Raw genomic sequence first — 22,386 nt, forward strand, 5'->3', positions numbered from 1 at the left:
CGCGGCGATCGAACGAAGCCACCGCGTCGATCTGTTTAGAACCGCGTTGACCGAAACGGGTTCGTTTGTCGAACACGTTCACCGGAAGAATTCCACGACACGAATTTACAACCATCACCAGGGTGGACCGCGGGTACCACACTCACACAGACATCCAAACACATTTACACGCGCATATATACATGTAAGACAGCTACATTTGGAGCTACCAGGGAGGGGGAGGGGCGAATGTCTGTTTCGAAGACGCTTCACCCCCTGTGGGAGCTCGTCGGAATAATCATCGAAGTCACACGACTTGGCCACGCGAGATCCAACGATCGTGCACAGCCCTCGAAAGCAGGTCGATCGAATTCGAGGAGTAAACTCGCTTACAGCGTCTCGCGATGGCTGAAACCGGCCAGGAAGTTTCTGGCCAGGAAGAGGGAGGGGATGAGATGGGTAACGGAGGGGTGGTAGTTAGGGATCTCTTCGTATGTTCGAACGGATTAAATCGAAATCTTTGCTCAACGTTGCATACGTGTTATATATAAAATAAAGTAAGATGATGTTATCGTCTAGTGTTGAAACATAGTGTTAACTGAAACGGACAGGGGTGGGTTGTTCGTGTTTTTTCCGGCCACGTCGTTGCCGTTGATGTTTCCCGTTGTGTTCACATGGTACGAAGAATATCGGAGGATTTCTTTTTTTTCTTTTTTTTTTTTTTAAGGAACATGTTGTAGAAAAATTGCGAAGAAGGAAGAGGAACGCGACACCATCGATGAGCACGATGTAGGATGACGGTGAGTCGGAAGATGGCGGAGGTTCAAGGGTGGGAGTGTGTAGATTATTAATGATAACACAATAGTAATAATGATAACTAAATAACGATTTACTAATAACGACGCTAACGCTGTAAGGATAAATGAAGCATAGTAATAATGAGTAATGATAGCACGTAAAAAACGCAGTAATAAACTACCATTTAACAATAAACGAGTTACGGTAACGTTAAACGTAAGAGTAAATAAACGAGAAAATAATAAACGCTAAATAACAAAATATCGAGTATTAATTAAAAAGTACCCTTAACAAGTATATCGAGCGCTAACTCTACTATCGACGATTACGAAACGTTATACGGTGTATTGTTATCGAATTCCAAAGATGAAAGAAAAAAAATGCAAGGAAATAGTAAGAAGCAAGAAGGAGAAGAGAGGCGGAACATGGGGGAAAATTAAAAGCGGACAAACATAAAGCGAACGACCGTTGTTTGACGAGAGGGAGGACCCGATGAAATTCGTGTAAAACTGATAGTATTGTTAAGACAATCAGACACTTATTGCTCCGGCCACCTTGAGGGCCATCCGTGAATATTTGTTGTCGAGGTTTGTTCCTCGGAAAATTTCGAAGGAGAATGACGAAGAAGGAAGACAAGAGAAGCAAGAAAAAATGGGTGCGAGCAGAATCGTCGCGCGCCTCTTCTCAGCCGGACAAAGGACGAAGGAGTAGCACGGGCAGAATTTTCATTGTAGCAGAATGCGTAAGAAAAACAAAGGGGAAAAGAAAGAGAAAAAAAAACCGAGAGGAAAGAAACGTGTGACGAACGTTTCGAAGAATATTGACGAAAACCTTCGGCTTTTACCCCTGCATTCGCCCATTCCACCCACCCTCGTCCTAGCAGAAACGAAATTGTCGGAGGGGGCTCGATCAGAAGGGAAACAGACAGGGAAAGAAGAGAAAACACGGCACGTGTTCGTCGAGTGTGCCGCGGGACGTTTTTTTCTATGCCTCACATTTTCTACGGTTTCAAAAAAGAAAAAAGAAAAAAAAAATAGCATGCAAAGGAGCGATTATTAGAGATTGAAAAAGGATATTAGGGCTAGAGGGGAACTGGTGCACCCAAAAGACGGTCATCAAGTTTTTGCGGGAATCAATCGAGCCACGTTGTTGCGTAGGAACTGAAGAGCGACAGAGATGGCATCCCGTTTGCCAGGGGTGTGGTTAAAAGCAGCGACGTAAAATAACGAGATCGCACACGAAAAACACAAAATACGCGACACGCATCATTACATAAGCTCATAGAAACAATTATACAGGTTGTACGCGTGCGTATGTTCGAGGAAAGCTTCGTTTCTGACTGACATCGCTTTCGTTCTCGATCGTCAACTGTAAATATAGGTTTTGTATAAAAACAGAAACGAAAGTGTAATCACGAATGAATTCAAACTATCCTCAAATGCCCGCAAAATCTCTCCAATACTTTCCTTAGATCGATTTCCTGATTAAAACACGAACTATGCACGCGTGCACAGTTATACACATACGCGCCGCGACCGAAAGGGGGGAAACAAGTTGCCCTCCCTCGTTGAACGTATTCTGTTTCCTTAGAAGGTAAGAAAACACGAAACAGAACGGTGGAAAAGGCATGGTTATAGCCGATCGATTTCAACGAGTGCACATCGAACTCGTTCGTTCAGTGACCACCCTCAAGCTTGTTGTTCCGTCGGGGGTGAAAAGATCATTCTCGGTTGAAAGCTTCGTCTCTCCTTCCTTTCGATTTCGTTTCCATGGTCGCCTCCTGCTTTCGCTCCTTTCTTCTGTTTGCCGTGATTTCACGCGGAGGGAAATGTCGCGAGCGTTCGTAAACGGGGAGAGGGTGGGCGCAAACACGCATACGTTACAGGTTCACTCACATACGCATACACACGTACACGAAGGTCATTTATGTATAAAAAGCGGAGGAAAGAAGGGAAGGAAGAAAGGAGGAAGAGGAGATGTGGGAGAAACGAAGAAGATTACGACGATGTTGACGACGATGATAAACGATGACGATGAGTTGTGTTATCGATGAGGGTGGAAACGAAGGAAATGAAATAAAAAAATAAAAAAAAACCATACGAACATTTTGTTATATCCGTACGTAAGAACGTAGAATGACGAACGTGTGTTATTAAGGAAGTAAACGTATCGAATCTACAGTTAAATGTTTACGATAAAATTACGGGTAATTAAGAAGATTCTAGATTTTTTCTAACTAATCGATTCGTACGGCGGACTCGTGCCAATCCTCTAGATTTACGACCTAAAACGAGATATACAAATGAGATGAAGCTGTTATCCTATATTAAGTCGGCTTGGAATAAATATTTGATTATACGTATTTAACGTGCGACCGGTCTGTATGCCTGACACACCGAATGCCTGATAGCCGAATGAACGTAACCCGTTTGTCTGAAAGCGACCGCGAGTGAGCGGAATTGTACGATGAAACCACACATAGCGATGAGATTACGCAAATAAAACAGAGAAAAGAAAAAAAGAAGAATTTGATAAGTAAGTTATTAACCTGGTGCGCGTGTGCATGGTGCGAGAGACAGAGGTGTGAACGAGCATCGTATCTTTGAATGAGAAACGAGGAGAAGAAAGAAGGAAGAACGAGAATGACGGCGGCAGAAAAGAATACAGAAGGCGAGTAAATTCTGTTACTCGATCGCATCTCGGTTAATTTTCGAAAAGCATTCAGCGACTCTGGACCACGAGGATCGACCCTTTGGTGCTCTGTGGAAGCGGAAGGCGACGCGTGGCTCACCGGAAGCTCGAGCCCCCGTAAAGCATCGCTGGTCGATTATTTTCGGCGAAATAGGTCGTTCCTTCGCGTTTTAAAGAGTCTCTGATCGCTTTCGTCCGTAATTATATATATATATATATACATGTATATATGTATGTATGTATATGTATATGTACGTATCGATTGATCGAGCAGATGCTTCAAGCCCGGCGTCAACAGAGTGCACGCGTCACGTTGGAGCGAGATCTTCTATCAACGAATCGCCGATATCGTCCTAAGCGTGTGCATGAAGTTTGCTTTTTCTCACACGGGACAGACAGACGGAAAGGAAGGAGGGAAGGAAAAGGAAGAACGCGAGGGATCGACGCGATTTTAGCTCGATCAATTTGCTAATCGCAGAACCATGCTTCGACGTCGAGTCAGGGGCGATAGATTTATCGCGGAATCATTTGAAATTCATAATCGTTGGATTTTTGAGCACGTCCTCGGGATTAATGGCTCGCGATTCCTCTCTCGAATTAGGGATTACGAATTCGCCAGCGGGGAAAAAGAAGCCTGGAAACCCGCTGGCAGAACCATTTTTTTTTTTTTTACAAGTTGATCCTTCCGGTTGAAACGTTACGACATTTTAGCAACCTTATCGAGAAGCTGCGATCAAAGGAGTCGTCAAATTCGTTTGAAACCCGCAACTGATTATTTTGCACGAGCTACTGCCCCTGGTGGAAAATTCGAAGCGTGGTTCGAACATTGAGAAGGTAGAAAACGTGGCGTAAATAGAGAAAAGGAATTTTAAAACTACCGGTGTTCGGTAGACTGCGAATGTTTTATATAATACAATTTTTAGTCGAAAATCGACGAGACATCGGCGAGATTCGTCGCTGCGAGCGGTGAAACTGGTGGCGGCTCGAATCAGCGCATGGGAATCGAATCGCAATTTGTCACGATTGTTTGATCGGTTGTCGCTACGTAGCGACGCGTTTCGCAGATTTATAGCGTTACACGAAAGCGGCGGGACGATTAATAATATACATATGTACATACGAAGGTAGGAAATATTGGAAAAGTTGGCGGAGAAACAGTGAAGAGAATGTCGAAGGAAACGTTTGTTGCCATTAAATATTGTACGTTCACGAGGATCCTTCGTCGCGATTGAATATTATCATTACTATTGTACTTATCATTATTGTTATCGCGACTGTTACAATTATTTATTATCGTTAGCAATTCGCTGACTATCGTTACGATCGCTGTAGCGATGAGTCGGCGAAGTGCGCCGATAATCGACGCTTCGGACGAACGAAGGATAAAGAGAAGAATCAGGGTGAAGTGTCGAATGGATGGAAACCGACGATCCACGGAGAACGAATGAAAAATTTGTTTTAAATAAACAACAACGAATCACCGAGAATCTTCCGTTGTTAACAATGCCGATCTCTCTGTCTATCTGTTTGTCTATCTGTCTGCCTGTCTGTCTGTCTGTCTGTCTGTCTGTCTTGTCCGTCTGCCTGTCTGTCTGTTGTCTGTTTCTCGTGCGTCTGTGTCTGTCATGTCTCCGAAACCGAGTGCCACCTGCCCATCGTGTCCGTATTGTCGTGCCGTGCGTTTCTTTTTTTTTCTCTCTCTCTCTTTTCACTATTCGTTCCGCGATAGCCCCTGCTGGATGATTCCCTTGGCGATGAAACGATCGTAATCGACGACGATAAGAATGACGAAACACGCTGGAAGGAGAGACGAGAATACGATCTTTCAGCAGGGGCCGCCGATCGAGCAGCGTCTCCGTTAGAGAGCGCCCAAGGCAATCATTTACCACCTCGAAGCGATCGTCGCGAGCCCCCGGAGCCACCGACGCATACGATAGACTGTACAGTAACTTTTACGAATCCCTTTGTACATCACACTCAGCGACAGTAGTGCCTAGTGAACGGACTAGCCGAAGGGGATGCGATCGATGGCTGGACGATTTGTCTGCCGGCGAAATTTCAACCCCTCTCGAATTTGTCATTTATCTCTCGACTTTGGTCTTTCGAGTACGAGTTTCATTCGTTTTCTTCTTTTCCTCTTTTCGTTACTTCATCAGCTGCAATGGTAGTCGGGAATCGGTCCAGCGACGAGTTGTGGATCCCCTCCGCGCATCCGGCGACGCAATCGAGGCTCGCGAGGGTCAGCCATTTCTAGGTCTGTACATAAAAAAAAAAAAAAAAAAACGAACACGTCATTTATCTCGGACTTCCTCCCGCGGACATCGCTCGATCGTCGATCCACGAACACGCTCGGCGTCGCAGCGCGCTCGATCTCGTTCCAGTCGCCTGTCAAGCAAGGGCAAATGGCACTTAAATCCGTCTTACAATTCCTCAATTGCGATTCCGCTGCTGACGTGGGAGGGAAATGGGGGAGAGAAGGGCCGGGTGATGAACGGAAGGCCGAGGGTGAGGGAAGAGAGTCGATAGCGGGGATGAAAGATCGTTTCCGGGGAGGGATGAGGTTTGCAGAGGAGATAGAGAACGGAAGCAGAGACGCTATGTAATATATTAATTACCTAATTAATGGAGGAGAGCCAGTACTCTGAGAGCAGAGAACACACGTAACGACTCATACACGCATACATGCATATATACGTACACACTGGCGTAAAGACACACGTACATACGGTTACAGGAACATACACAGCGTACATACACACAAACACGTACACACGACATACACACGCGCACACGCACATAGACATACACACGTTATGTATGGATAAAAAAAAACTAAACTAACCTATTTGTAAGCTAAAGAAACGTCTACACTCTACACAACTATCCACGTATGTAAAACGATTGAAATAAACGAGCGGTTAAAATTATTGTTTAAAAAATAATAAACGTATTGAAAAAATTGGTGGCGTCGTAGATGTAACCTGTCACGGTTTCTCTCTATTGTTCGTTTTTTCGAATTTCGGTTTCTATTATTTCCAAGTATCCTTTCCACGAGAACAACCGTAAAATAGCGAATGGCAGAAAGTAGTGGAAAATTAGCATCGATTATCGTTAATCGAATTGAAGAAATTAAAATCGCACAGACGCAACCCTGTCGGCCGTCCATTTTCCGAAATTTCGCATCCGCGCAAAAAGCCCTCCCGCTTTTCGCCAGCGAAACCATCAAGAGGTATGACACGTTACTTTCCGCCTAACATTTTTTTTTCTTTTCTATTTAATAAGGATCCATTATCGACAGCTTTTACCACTAATACCTGCCGAAAAATGGACCAGACGAGAGCGGAAACATTCGACGCCACGCCAGTGTCCCTTGCCGCACAATTTCTCTCGTCCTCTCGTACAAATCCACTCTCTTCCTCTACCAGTTCCCTCGCTTCCTACACGTTCCCTTGTTTTCCTGGATCGTGTTGTTGCCAGAGCAAACAATTGGAGCGGGGACATTCCCAGAAGAGACGAGGGCGAGAAAGAAATTAGTCGACAGAAGAACATAGAAGATATGGACGGGGGTAGGTATGGTACAGTATCGAGAAGTTGGATGGATCGACAGAACGCTGCCGACTTTCATCTACTCCCCCGAACGATCTTTGTTTGTCTGACTTCCCGCAGCTTGGTTTTCCTCGAAGAAGGAGCAAGGGGGATGGAATCAATGAGAAGGAAACTCGTTTGCAAATATCTCGGTAGAAACGACGTTCCGTAGTCGACGATCAAATCAATTTTTCCCCTTTGCCACAGGATGTGGTAGATTCGTAGCAATAGGGTGAAGCATCGGTTCCGTACACAGTTGCGACAGAGGACGTTTCACGTGTGACGCAAGGCAACATCGAAGTTTCAAAGTCAGATGAGAACAAAGGGTAAAGTTGAAGTAAAAACTGCGTGTGTTGATCAAACGCGGTTACAGAGAATAGTTCAATCTACGTATCTCAAAACTTGTTGATTTTTTATGTCAAGTTTGTTCGAAACACGTAAAAGTGGAAACAAAAACCAACAAGTTTTTGTTTCCCGTATGCATTCAACGCGTGAAAAAGTTAGCAATAAGGTGAGTTTCCAAGTGACACGAATTTTCTTTCAAGACGTTCGTCGTTATCAATCGCACTCTTCGCTGTTTCCATCGAAATTGAACCGTGGCAAAGTCACATCCAGCTAATTGTTTCGCTTTCTGCCTGATGAAGGAACTTTAAATTGGATAAGTCGACCGACACATGCACCCTGTAGGGAAGATAATTGCGTTAGCTTAAACAACAGCCAATAAGGCCACCTATTATCCGTACAAACATTTTTCTCCGCTAACGATCAAACTTCAAGAAACCTGCCCCCATCCCTTGATGTAGACGTCTCTCGACGGTTATTCTACCGGAGTCATCCAATAATGGCAGCTGCGCTTTGCACTTTCTTCGAAATCGTCCTTTAAAACGGTGAAATTAACTCATAATGTAATTTAACGTTGTATTAACGTTACGTTAATCACAATGTAATTTAACTCAACAACCGTCAACTCGGAAATTTATTCCATTTCCAATATTTTTCGATATTTATTCGTCGTTCCTCGTTCAATTTAGAGCGCGATCGAGCTCCATTTTCACTTTCTGCGGAATAAGAACGGAAATTAAAAGGGATCCGGAGGAATGCGTCCCGACGAAAGAATTAAGATGGAGTTTTCCAGGCAACGGAAGACAGAAAGCTATGGGAGCGCGAGTATATAAAGAACAATTAAGGCGTCTTTTTTTTTCCAGCCTTTAAATGAAACGCAAGTCGATTTCTCTCTTCCTTCGCTGCACGCTGCTGCCTATCGTTCCCTCTTTCTTCCACTCTCTCGCTGTTTTACGCCTGGATAATAAATTTAAGTTAATTAAAGCCGATTGCTTGTGGAAGTTGCCTCATTACGTAGATGGAAGGTCTATGCGCCGAATGAAATCGCAACACAGAAACAATTTTGTTTTAATTAAATGCTCCTAGACGGAAGAATGTATAGAACAAAGGTGGCTCTTTGAATAATACTTAGTCCGGCGCGTCTACGTGGAAACCGGCGCAGATTCTTTGTTTTATTGCGTTATGATTTCGTTCGATACTCCACGAGAACGTTACATTGCGAAAATGCAATATTCCTTCGCATTCCTAATTACCTACCTTATATTACGAGCTTTTAAATGTTCGACGATCAAGGTTTGCGATGAAATCGATTTCAATTCCTATATTGCGTTTTACCTTCGACAAAAGCTTCGTGCTAAAATGGAGGCGGAACAACCTCCCTATCCCCGAAACACCCCTGAAGTGCGGTTACAAAGTAATCGTCCGAAGGTAAAACGAACTAGAAGCGGAGTATATCGCCGCGTTCAATCTTCGCTGTGGAAATCCTCGTCCCTTACAATCTACCCGTGGCAGGCAGAAAATTCACCGGAAAACATTTGTCCAGAGACTGGGATCGTTCTAAGTTCTAGTTTTCTACCGAGGAATTTCGTGACATCGGCATTAATATTCCCAGGATGGCGTTTTTCTGCATCACGGAAACGCTTGATTTAAGCACATTTTTCTACAGCTGGAACATGCTACTCGGCTTCCTCCGGCTTTCCTTACTCGCTCTCTCTCTTCTCTCTCCCTCCCTCTCCCTCTCTCCACACTCTACCTCGAGATAACGTATTTAATAAATCAAATACGCCTTTCTTTTCCGGGTTTATAAGAGGCGTGAAAAAGCTAACGATATCATACATGTCGGATAACAAGTCCTCTCGGCGTCAAGATTAATACGTCCCTTGCGTTTTCCTGCTCAAACGCCGACTTAGCATTCACGGGGTAATCCCCGTGCTTTTCCCCTCCACGAAAATCACCATACTCCCAGTTACTGATTTTTAAAACGAATCTTATTAACACAGCGCCATTTCTTTCGTCCCCATTTTTCTCGTATTTCTCTTCCTCGTTTTTCGCACTTCACCGCCTTCCCCGCTTCTTCTTTTTCCTTCTTTCCTCATTTTTGTAGTTTTGCCTTTCTCTTTCGTAGAACTGGCAGATTTCTCTTCAAAGCGTCGCGAACCCGGAATGAAGCGGAAAGGTAAGGGAGAAGAAGTTGTTGGAGGAAAGTCGAGGGAATTTTTCTTCCAAAGATCGACAACATTCGATTTAACATCGCACTCCTCGACACCGAGAAACGCTGTAGAAACCTCTCATAAAGTTAGTCAACAAAACGATACCGCAACAGCGGCCAACCGGAAGAAATGACAGCCGGAGTTCTCGAGTTCATGAATCGGCTAATCGTTGGCAGAGAAAACCACGGAAAAGTTGCAGGGCTGTTTACGGCTGCCATTTACGGCAATTTCATCTGTAAATAATTTTTCCGGGTCGGTCGCTAGTTGGCCGAGAATGGCAAATACGTTGGTTGGCTGGAGTATCGGCGAAAGGAACGGCACGAATGGAAGTTTGCGGGTTAGGTTTATGACGATATTCGTTTGGCGCGCAGTTACCAGCAACTTCCTGCAGTGGAAACGTTCGCGAACGATTTATGTTGGTCAGACGGAACTTGGCAAGATCTTCTTTTACCTCGCGCCCTGAAGAATGTGTGTGTCTCGATATTTAAGTCGCAACCAGAGCATCCCCAAGGGACTATTAAAATAACGAAATTTTCTACTCGTTCCGTGGTTCCTGCGCCCTCTATTTTCAACACTAATACCTCGGAATGGTCCCATTAAAAATACCATTCCTGCTCAGGATATTATTTCCTTCTGTAAGGGATACTTTATAAAAGTAGGATCTTATTCACGCGATATTCGATACCGTAGGAGAATACAAAAAGGTACTTTTCCAGAACACAAGTTGGTACAGTCATATGCGCTTCTTGTATCTCGCGGATTACCATATAACATTTACGGTATTGCACACTGTTTCCTGAATTTAATGACCGAAAATGCTGCCGTTAAAAATATTGTTTCCGCCTATATACAGGGTGGTTGGTAACTGGTGGTACAAGCGGAAAGGGGGTGATTCCACGCGAAAAAAGAAGTCGAAAATATAGAATAAAAATTTTTCGTTTGAGGCTTTGTTTTCGAGAAAATCGACTTTGAATTTTCGCTCGGTACGCGTGCGGTACGTTATAACGGATCTCACTGTAGATCGTTGTCTCGATAGAAAAATTAAAAAAAAAAATTTTTTTTATTCTATATTTTTGACTTCTTTTTTCGCGTAGAATCACCCCCTTTCCGCTTGTACCACCAGTTACCAACCACCCTGTATATCTTCTGATATGGAATTTTCTGTAGAATAAGACGAGATATATAATTACATTATCGATTTGAAATTATAATAGGAATATCGATATGGAAATATTATAGCGCAGTAATTATGAGGATATTCTTAAATTGAAAGTATTTCATCGTTCTTGTTTGTTCGACCAATCGCGGGGAGACGTAGTCGCTAGGAGAGACGTCAACGGGAGTCGTAAATTCCCGTTACGATTATAACAATCGACACCACGACTTGATCGATCCCCTGATTTCCGTTGAGATAATAGGGGTGATTGAGTTTGTATAACACTGTGATTCACAGAATTATAAATTATATATTTCCAACACTTAGATTACACTGATGAACATAGATAGATAGATAATCACTTATCGCACGATGATAAGATAGATATGTACGTTAGAGCTGGGCTCTTATAATTGGATTTAATGTATTAGTGGACGTAGCACTATAAAATATTTAAGAGAGGAAATGTATGCTCGACAATACCGAGACCGACTCTCGCGTTATGCTTAGACTGCTCCGATAGGCATTAACGTTAGACTTAGTAGTTGACTTTTCCAACGATGTAGAAGAAGTGAAGTTGAGTGACGATGCTGTGTCGGAGGAAAGCTAGTGATGGGTGTGTCTAGCGCACGGGACCATCGGATTTGTTCATGCCATTTTAGGTCAGGAAGTGAGGGCAGTATACATTGTCTCGGATTGGACAAACGGAGGTTGGTGGACTAGGAAGGGTCTTAACCGCCCTCGATAGAAAGTTGCTAGTAGGAAGCATCGTACGTGAGAAAAACTAACTTTCCCGTGTCAAGCCGTAGTAAACAATAGTCTTTAGAAACTGATTTAGAAAAAGACATTTGTTGGGTCTGAAGGACCTTAGCAGGCAAGTGACTCGGGTTTATGACGGGTGCTTAAGGCTATGAGGGTACGCCGTACGAAAGAGCGGACATCTGGTGTCCGTCTGGCCCGCGGTGTGTGACCTGGGCCAGGCAGAGAGTCGCCCGGCGTAACAGTTCTAGAACAGTAATTTTCAAATGTACAGGTCGATACAGTTACATATAATTTTTACGTGTCATTGATTTCCAACTAATTCCCATAGTATTCGACATACGCGCACATTTTTCAAATTAATACATCGAAATGGTTTCATCGAATATAGTTTCTCTGCTGGAAACACGAGGACTTTTTTAAAAGCTAGTCTCCAAGAGTGCACTTCTCGAATGATATTAATGTCAGGTTCCTGGCCGTAATATTCGATGCATTTCCGATTTTTCTTAATCGAATGCATCGTAACTATTTCGCTTAAAATATTTCTGCGGTAAAAGTATCGTGCCGCTTGGAGAGGATCGCTCTCGCAGATATAAGTCGATGCAGCTGTATACGATTTTCGCATCTTATTAATATCAAGCAATTCTTCGTAATATTTAATACACTTTCCACTCTCGCCTTTAGTAATTCGCAGCGATTATTATTCGTTCACAATTTGTAATCATTTTCATTAACAAGGATATCAAATGGTATTTCGAAAAACTAGCTTTCGAAAGTTGCCACACTCTGTATGCACACCTAATTAGTTCAACCTCTAATTACTCACACGTAATTATGTAATGCTATGTAAACGTGTTTTTGCTAATGAATAAATTTCCCCCAAAACGATCGGCGCCGTCCATATAAATATGCAAATAATTTCTATCTCGTCTACTCGGCCTGAAATCCACATCCATCGGCCAGAGCCGATCAATTAATCAAACAACGTTCCGTTTATTAGTCGATTCCCATGCTAAATCGTGCCTTTTATCCGACGAGTGACTCGTCAACGCAGAAAAAGACTCAACGCAGAAAAAATGGTATTCCCGCGACTTTATCTTTTGTCGATCGATTTACGAAAAGAATATCGCTCGTTCTTCAAAAATTCCTCGTTCTTTAACAAGCTCGATCAGTTTCGAAAAGAGACACACGACGAAAGGAGAAATCTACAGTCAGAAATGACGATATACTCGACGAAGAAGGTCCCCGGCAAACTTCAACAGCGTTATCTCGCGAAGTTACGGTTGCCAGGTTGGCGTTCGCCACTTTTTATCGGCAGGAAGTCATCTAAACAGTTATCCCTCACACTTTTAGACGGATGAGTCGGAAGTTCGTAAAGTTTCATCGGAAATCGGTGGACGGGTCTGCTGAAAGCACAAACATAATTAAAAGTTGCGCGATAAACAAGTTAGTCACGACTGTGTCGCTAACACTAGTTGAATCGTTAAATTTTTTCTTCGCGCCCTGGATGATACTCGTTGAACATCGCAGTTTGAATTTTATCGCGATGCTTTTTAAAGTCGGTAAATTTATTATTATCCGCATTGCTGTTACTGTTGTTGCAACTGATATAAAAAATACACGAAAAATGATAACACACGAGTAACGTAGCGCCGTGTAATGTGTAAAATGAAACAATAATGGAAAATTTAAAACGAATTTATAGCACGTTTGAACAACTTGATTTTCATCCCGATATTGTATTTGTCTTTGGCACTTCGCTTAAATTACCGAGAAGTCTCCTTTCTTATTGCCTCTAGTAGTCTGTTCAATTTGCAAAATTCGATGGACAGAACTTACGCAGCATTTTAATATAGATTAAGATGACAAAATTGAAAAACAGCCTAATAATAAAATAATCATACGAATCAAGGATTGAAAACCTAACCGATCGGTTAAAAAAATCGTAGCAACCGAAGGAACCTTTCTCTACATTTCTCGATTCTACAAAGAAAGCAGCGCTAATTGCCCCAAAGTAACACGATACAGAGTAACCGATAGTCCATCCAACGACTAGCTCTCTTCCTAAACGATACACACTTCCTCCGATATATCGAGATACCTCTTCGAAGGTCTCTATTGGTCTTCACGCACATCTAGGCAAGAGTATCAAGCATAAAGAAGACCACTCGAGAACCGAGTCGCTGTAAAACTGTTTTGATGGACGCTTTCCCCCTCTTTTTCTTCGTTCTCGAGCGCTTTCCCAACATACTTCTTCGCTCGAGACCCTTTGTCGTTCTCTTAAAGGAGCCCGGTTATCTGGATTTCCAGACTTCTTCCATTTCTTGCTCGGCCTCCGCCGGCTTGCACCACGACGCTCGTACAACACGCCGAATCGCCTCGCTTCTCCTGCCTCCGTTTCCCACCACCGTTTTCCATCCCTCACACGAAGCAACAGCAACGCGTCGTAATATCGTTCCATGCGACATTCCTTGCGACTTTCCTGCAAGCTCCCGGAAATATTGGATTCCGACACGAATTTGAATCCCCCTTCCCCATCATTGTTAAATCGTCGCCGGATACTTCTGTCCCCCTGTTTTTTGTTCTCTATATCCCCTTCCGGAAAAGATAGTCGCGCCTTCTCCATCTCGAGGTAGGTTTTATCGAGGACGTTCACGATACTCGTTTGCGGAATATTCTAACGGATGGACCATGTTTATGGCTCGTACTGGTATGGTTTGGTTTTATGAAGGGATTGTTTCACGAGACACGGGAAAGGCCGCTCGCTATAAAAACGGATCTGGATGGTAATTTGTTTTCGAACTCGTTGCATACCATTTTTCGTAATTCCTTGCGCTGGTAGCAAGCGGCCATTTTATTTCATTCGAATCGATAGGCGACTTTTTTCTTCGATGGCTTATCAAAATTGCCGTGTGTCGCCGCTTCAGACTCACTGAACGTCAAACGTGTCAGTTTTGGACAATCGCGCGATACGAACAGTCAATGCTGTAGTGTAAAATGTTTTCGTACCAAACGCCTCGGCTCGCTGTTAAAATGTCGAATTGGAGAAGTTATCCGATGAATTAAAACTTGCACGTTTCGAACTTCTTAAGGGACAATAGTACTTTCAAACACTATGGATATTGAAGGAGAAATTTTGATTGCGAATTATTTAATAGTTACAAACCAGATTTGTTGAATTTGATACAACGACATACCCTTATTTATATACTCTTCGCCATTATAATATGTCAGCTCGAGATAGGAACTGCGTAGTGCGCGAATTAATTGGGAAAACCGAGTCAAACTGATGCGAGATACAAAGCAGGAAGAGAACAAGGAGTGACAGAACCGAAGGAAGAAAATTATTTCCAAATCAGGAATTATTTCCTTCAGCGATTACGAGATAATCATCGCCAAGTATTATCATGGTAGCCGACAGTTTCCTTTCAAATCGGCTGCTCAGTGAGATACTCGAATATTCTACGTGATATCGAACCAAGAATCAGCGGATGCGTTATTGCGTTTCACTGTTTAGTATTCCGCTACGAGCGAAGTTAAGATGCTCGGTGTCATTAAGCGATTCCCTTTTGTGTCGCTGTTCCACGATGGAGGGCCGCGCAGCCAAGAGCAACTAGTTACTCGATACACCCTTTCGTAGCAAATTCCATCTCTCTCTCTCTCTCTCTTTCTCTCTCCTCGCGCATAATAAACTGACGGCGTTTGTCTTTGAAACTTGCAGACTTCAGCACTCAGGACGACCTACGAAGCATCAAGACGAACAGCCATGATCGCGAGACGATTACTCGTAACCTTACCAGCATCGAGCGAATCTCGTTATGCTTAACCAAGGAATCGGTCCTTTGAGGACAATCGACTGATGCGCGGCTCGCGAGTAAGTAATTCCACCTAGCGTGTGCAACCTGGTGTAATAACGAAACACATTGTAAGAGCGATGGTGGTTCACGAGATAATGCTAGTCTGAGGAGATCCTTAACGGTGGAAAAGATTTAGTCGAAACTTGTTCGAGTAGTTCTTTAAAGCTTTGCTCTTGCGATTATTCGAATTCTCTTTTTAAATAATAGGAACGTTGCTTTCAAGACGAGTTGTTCTACGCGTTTGCTTCTTCGCCCTCCAACTGCCTATCGAGTTTTCTTCACGAGTTAAGCGTATTTGTTTGAAGAAGCTACTCTTTAGGAGAAGGTTAAGCTATTCTATGAATCCTTTTCTTCCGATTATTCGGCTATTTTATCAATTATTCGAAAGATTTTTCGGTGATTTTAAAGTCATAGGAAAATTGGAAGAATTTACTTGTCATGGCTGTTATAGACTGACTGTAAGTGAATTTGCATTCATTGTACTCGAATTAAATACATAAAAGTAATAGCTACCACTATTCGTACAGCACTTAGAAACTGCGTGAACTTCGACTGTAACACGATAAAATTGTAACCTGTTCAACAAACGAGACAAAGTTTAGATTGCAACGATCCGGCTCATTGTCTCGCGGCGGTAACAATAAGCGATAAGCCGATGACTGTGCAACTGTCAGGAAAATGCAAACAGATTTCGACCGAGGAAAGTCTCGTCTTCATGTGACCTGTTCACGATACTTCCAACTGCTCGTTATTTCACCGGAGGACGTATCAAAGACGCTAAAATATTTTTCTACTGTTAATCTTTTAATGTAAATCCTAACCAAGCTCCAGACATTTTCATTGACATCCGACTCGAGTAAATTACCGGCTCATGAAAATACCGGGCCATTCTTTGATATAGCGCAATAGTAAGTTAAATAAATCAGCTAATAATTGTATGCACATGTGCGGCTGCTGGTAATCTTCTTAATTATCATTTATTTACGACAATCACAACTTACGGTACAATATACGGAATAACGAGCGCCAGTTATTATGCGTTTGGTACGAAGTTCCGGAAATATTTCTCAGTCCTCCAATATTTAATCAATATCCCGGATATCGTTGAGAACCGAGCGCCTCGTTGATTTTCTGCCGCTGAGCACGTAGGCTTTGACTGTCGCCATCAAACACACGCAACGATAATACCTGATCATCTACGTATTTGGTGGCAATTCGAGCGATCAAGAATAATTTCTATCGATCTGACATCGCTGTGTGCGTGTATATAATTGACAAACATAGTATACTAGACAAACGAAATTTCTGCACATTCCATTTTAATCGTCAGAGACTGCTAAAGAAGCTGAAGAAATCTAATAGTATCGCAAGAAGACACACTGCAATACCGGAAGTCTGGTTTGGTTAAGAATAAGGCTCCAGCGTCACGTAGAACAGCTAATCAAGGTAGTAACCGATGAAGAAGGGAAGTGGCAAATGTAGGATCTCCGGTGTTCGACTTTAGGTTGATAGCAAGGAGATATGGTCGAAGGCAATCGTCGAGTTACTCGTAGAGGCGATACGCGTCGCACGAAACGAAGTTAATCGAAAAGAAGCAATTTGTCGGGAGAAGTACTGCGGCAACGGTGAGGCCTGAAAGAATCAATATCCCTGGTCGTCGCAATGAGCGTTTTCGTGGCTCGTTCCATAGCGAGTTAAAAGTGGATTCCAGCTTTGCCGTGGCTCGAAGCGTGAATGAATAATCAAACGTCACGGGGGAAAGGGGTGGCGGCATGGGGGTCGGGAGTGGAGGCCGGATAATAACGGGTCGGCCATGCCCTTTTGTCCCCGTCGAGACAGATTATTAAACACTTAAACGGCTACGATGGATACGGGCCGTGTATTCGAGGACTGGGTTGTTTGCAGGAAACAACGAGAAACCGTCAGCATCGGAGTAAAATGTTTATTGCACGCTTTCTTTCTCTCCGGCTTGTGTTTGCTGGAGAATTTATTTCGTTGTGTGGTTTAACTCGTCGTTAGATTGAGATTCTTCAGGCAGTTTAATCCTGTCTGTAATATGCTGATTTTAATAATTTATGAGACTGGTTTGATGCGAACACTTCGCTTTGTCTGCATTCTTTTCTTATTAAGAATTCTCATTCGAGAAGTTTCTTCGTACTGTGTAATGAATATGCGCAAGAGAATTAATAATAAAATACAAATTACATATAAGTATCGTATAATGGTAATAATAGGAATTTTAATTTAGGGATATTTAGGGATTTAATTTCATTAAACTTAAATTTCAAAAAAAGAAAAGAAAACGGCGGGTTATAGAACAGTGACAGTAATTGATACTGTAAAGGTAAGTGATATTAAAAGATATATATTTAGCTTCAAATGTAGGTATAAAGGTAATTTCGCTAACGTAGCATTGATTGACATGGCGCGGAATTTTAAAACTACTTTTAAATGTACTTCCTTGTAACGATTAGACGAGTGTCTTAACACTTTGACTGCCACGCCGAAATCACATGTTTCGCTCAGGACGCCACGGGAGTATTTTTATTATTAAAAGCATATAATGGCAAAATAATAATACATTGATGATGTAAGACAACATTCTTCTCCAATGGACCGTTTATCTTATTGGTGGTCACGCGTGACCACCGTGACGTCTTGGTAACACTTAATAGCGACATATTATAACAAGACTTCGTTTATTTCAACAAACCATTCGCGTTCGTTATTTCGTCGTAAGCAAAACGTCCAGAATATATTGTTGAAACGTGCGGAAGATATTAGAAAACAGTATTTGCTCATTCTATATATAATAGTAAGGTATGTGCACACTTCTAACTTCAATTATATGATTATAAAGCAGCATTTACGATTATTTTCTCAGGTGTGTTTATAATAATATTCGTTGATTACCCCTCAAGGATATGGATGCAAACACAGTGCACCGTTAGATGCAAGATTTGTTCTCATCTTTTTTTTATTGATGTTCTAATAAAAATTTTTAATTGTTCTATGGGGCACTTTTTATTTCAATCTTCTATTTATCGGTTATGTTCAAAATGCCCTAACTGTAAATTTTCATACAACTGTCACAATTGTAAGAAGTTCAAACGCTCCGGTCACTAATGACCACCGTGGCGTCACAGAAAAAACCATTGGTCATATATGACCAACGTAGCAGTCACAGTGTTAAACTGCACGAGTGCTATAATTTTATTAACATCTACAAAATTCAATATCTGTAACTTCTTCGATAATTCTCCCATTAATAAAACGGATATATTAGCAAAAGAGAATATTTGATTATCGTAATGATTATACTGTAGTGAGGCAAGAGCGAATTCGCGCGATCGTCGTAGTCTCGTTTGCGTATTCGTTGCTTAATTATCACTTTTAATACGTGTAACGTCGCCTCTCGTTTCTTTCTAATTCTCGTCACGTCGACTGGCCAGCAATTCTTTCCCTTTCAATTTGGACCTTAAGCGGTGGGGAATAGTCAAGCATGGGCGCAGTACTTTAATCCTTTATGAAGCGGAAAGTGGCAAGAAACGAAGCTACGTGTTTCGTGTTTCAAAGCATAATTTAAAAAGTAACACGAACGCCTTTTTAGGTAGATTCATTTTCTATGCTGGTTAACAAACCACTGTCGGCTTGGGTTAGGTTTGCTTAATCCACGAACGAATATATAACTTTGTTATTTCAAATATTTGAATATCAGCGGATCTCTAATTGAAAGAAAATTTAACTCGCTCGGTTTCAAATTGCGATAACGTGGACCGCGGATATACACGGTTCCTACCCAAACGAAAATTATTATCCACTCGAAATTCATACGCAGTAGCTACAAAGAATATTTGTACACCGTCACATTCATTATAGCGTGTATATATTAATTAATTATGTCCAAGTATTGACATTCATTTAAAATTGATTTTCTCCGCGAAATTTTTCATCGTGCATTGAAAATAAAGAAAACTTTCACATGCTCCCACATACGTTCGAATCCTATCGAGATATCGATTCTGGTGACGGCACTTTGCGGAAACCAGCCAGAGAACCGATTGAACTTGCCATCTCGTCGCGTCATTGTTCAGCCAGCGAACAGATAATCAAACAGACGCTCGTTCCACCTAATGTTAGCCCTGACTTTGATTCGCGACAGCCATTTGCTTGCCCCCGGTGAAATTAATTGGAATTTACTTATCGGAAAAACGAGGGCAGATCGTAATCTCTCGATAAATGACAAGATTCGTTTGATTCGATTGCGACATCTTTGCAAGCGGAAGTCGTATCGTGCGGGGCCGTAACAGGCCTGTTTGCATTCTGCTTCGTCTGGCCCGATGTGATTTATAGCGTTACGCGCGTTTAAATGTTCGAACGATCATGCCGCCGCCGCGCATCGTCTGAGTATGATAGTCACGTCGTCCATTGTTCGTAAAGAGGCTAATCGAATGTTAGCGAATGAGATCCGTAGCGTACACACGCGTCCCATGCCATATGGCCTGTTTGCAGATACATGGTGTAACTGTAAATTGGTATTGATATTTGGATTATTCAATAGAAAGTTATCTGTTGGTATCCGAAGAGAGAATTTTGAAAAATCAGCGACCCTTTCTAAAATAATTGGCATGTTCCTAGCAAAACCGGGCTTTGAAGTGTAATAAAAACGAAATGTAACGCGTAGATTTGAAAAATGCATTGGCTATCATTTTTTTCTTTTTTTTTTTTTTTTTTGTAGAATATCTGCTATTAATCTGGAAATAAAAGTTCAAAGATATACCCATGCCATGTAAATGTTCCAACGATAGGAAAGTAGATTTGAGAACGAATCTGCCAACGAGCGATTTCGCGAGTCTCTCATCGTGTGATCAGTCTCGATACAGTACACCACTTTTACGTGGTTGAACTTTTCATGCGGAACTTTCATCGGAAGAGCCAGTTACGTCGGTAACTTTTCCAACGGGCGCTCTTTCGAGCTAGCGTTCGATGTTCGAATCCACTGAAAACTTTCTCCATCGGTGACAACGAAAACGAACAAGAAAACTGTATTCTTTACAGCCAAAAAGCCAGGCAATCGAATCTCATAATTTCGCGGCAAAAGAACGATTATTTGTTCGAACGACGAACATAGTTCGCGAACTGGCGGCGACTGCTGTCTCTACAGTGCTCGTCATTGACAGCGATGATTCCTGCATCGATCAACCATTAGCCACGGTCCCGGGGGTAATTTCCTAAATTAAATTCTACCCAATCCGTAATAGGGGCGATAATCGGTCATGATTTACTGCTAATAGAAATTAATCATTTCCAACAAACTCTCGCGGCGATCCTCCGCGAAATGGTTTACCTGTCTGTTGTGGCAGGAGAGAAACGCGAACAACATTTTCCAAGCGTTTCAGCCACAACGAGAAAGAAACGGGTGAACAAAAGACGCGATGCTGAGGGCAGAATTTGTCAACAAGCAAATCAAACGTTGCGCGGTCAAAAGGTTGATTCCCTTAAATTATGGATCTATTGTGCTCGCCGCTTTGCGGCTGGCGATACCGGTAATTCCAAAAATGTGCTTTGAAACGCGTCTTATACATAAAAAACGACGTCGCCGATATCGTTACGGCGGATGAAAAGCGTGGCGGCGAAAAAACTGACGGAGGCCGTGGAGACGGAAGGGAAGGACGAAGAGAAGTAGCTCTTTCACCCGGGGGAATTGTGGTTAACCGTACGGAATCGGTAGTGTCGTGGAAAAGAGGGTTGTTATAAGCGGCCTTACACCACGCCCGGCTTGGCCCGCGAACTGGGGCGGTGTCACTGTCACGGAATCGATATCTGTTCGCTGCTACTGAATTTTATTCCGCGGATGAGACAAGAAAAGCGACTAGCTCTGCCCCTTCTTTACCGATCGTTTTGTTATCTCTTCTTTTCCCTTTGCTTTTCGTGCATGCACAGTCTGACTGGGAAATAAGGGAGTTCGTCGTTGCTTTAAATAAGTTCTATAACGATCACAGGTCAATGACGTTTTAAGAATTATGTATAAGTAATATTTTCGCTTTTATTTACAAAAACGAAAAATTAATTCATTACATTTTTAATAACATTAAGTTGTTATCTCGTTGATACCGTTTAACTTTTGACTGAAAGGAAGAATGTTTGTTAAGAAATTATTTGACTTTTGAGTTAGGTATTTGAAATTGTCAACTTAAGAGATTCTTATAGGTATATATATATAGTTAACCACAAAAATTGGAATAAAATGCTATAAAATTTGACTGCAAAACTGGTGCGTTCTATATGAAAACAATTGAAAACTGTTTTATTATTGCTTTATGAAAGTATATTAGGAAATCAATATGGTACTATAAGTCTTTATATTTTTTATTTAAATAAAAATGGACCTCTTTTATGAGGCGTCAAAAGCTTTCGTGACTGACTGTACATCACGTAAATCATATTAATCGATGTGACAGTAATTTAATATGTCCGGCGTTTCGTATAATTCATGTACTCATCGTACCGCTGCTGCATATGACTTTCTCGATTAAGAAATTCGCACGTAGATGCCAGTGTGTGCTCGTCCATTCCTCCTATTTCGAAGATTCCAAATTCCAATAAAAAGTTTACTAAAAACACCTTTCAGGTGTGTAAGTATCCAGAAGAATGCTAAAGGAAGATACTTAAAATAAAATGAAGAACTTTTACAAATACTGTCAATGTTTAGATTAAGACAGTAGCTTTTCAGGTTATATACTTTTCAGATAAGTTGCACAATACGAATGACAATGGACAAATATTCATTTTTCTATCGACTTGCACACAGTCGAGCTCGCAGAACAAATTCGTTCCACTTATCGACTTAAGGACATTGTATGACGCGTCTGACTACATGGGCCGCGTTCTACTAGCTTAAGTTGGAAAATATGTGCCTTCTTTCACTTCGTTTCCCATCCATGGGTATTGGTCGCTTTACAAGGATCGAACGTCCGACCACGTACAGGGCCATTCTACTCACTCATCT

Source organism: Bombus vosnesenskii, unplaced genomic scaffold (assembly GCF_011952255.1).
Source record: "Bombus vosnesenskii isolate JDL3184/JDL3185 unplaced genomic scaffold, Bvos_JDL3184-5_v1.1 scf7180000013492, whole genome shotgun sequence".
NCBI classification, from domain to species: domain Eukaryota; kingdom Metazoa; phylum Arthropoda; class Insecta; order Hymenoptera; family Apidae; genus Bombus; species Bombus vosnesenskii.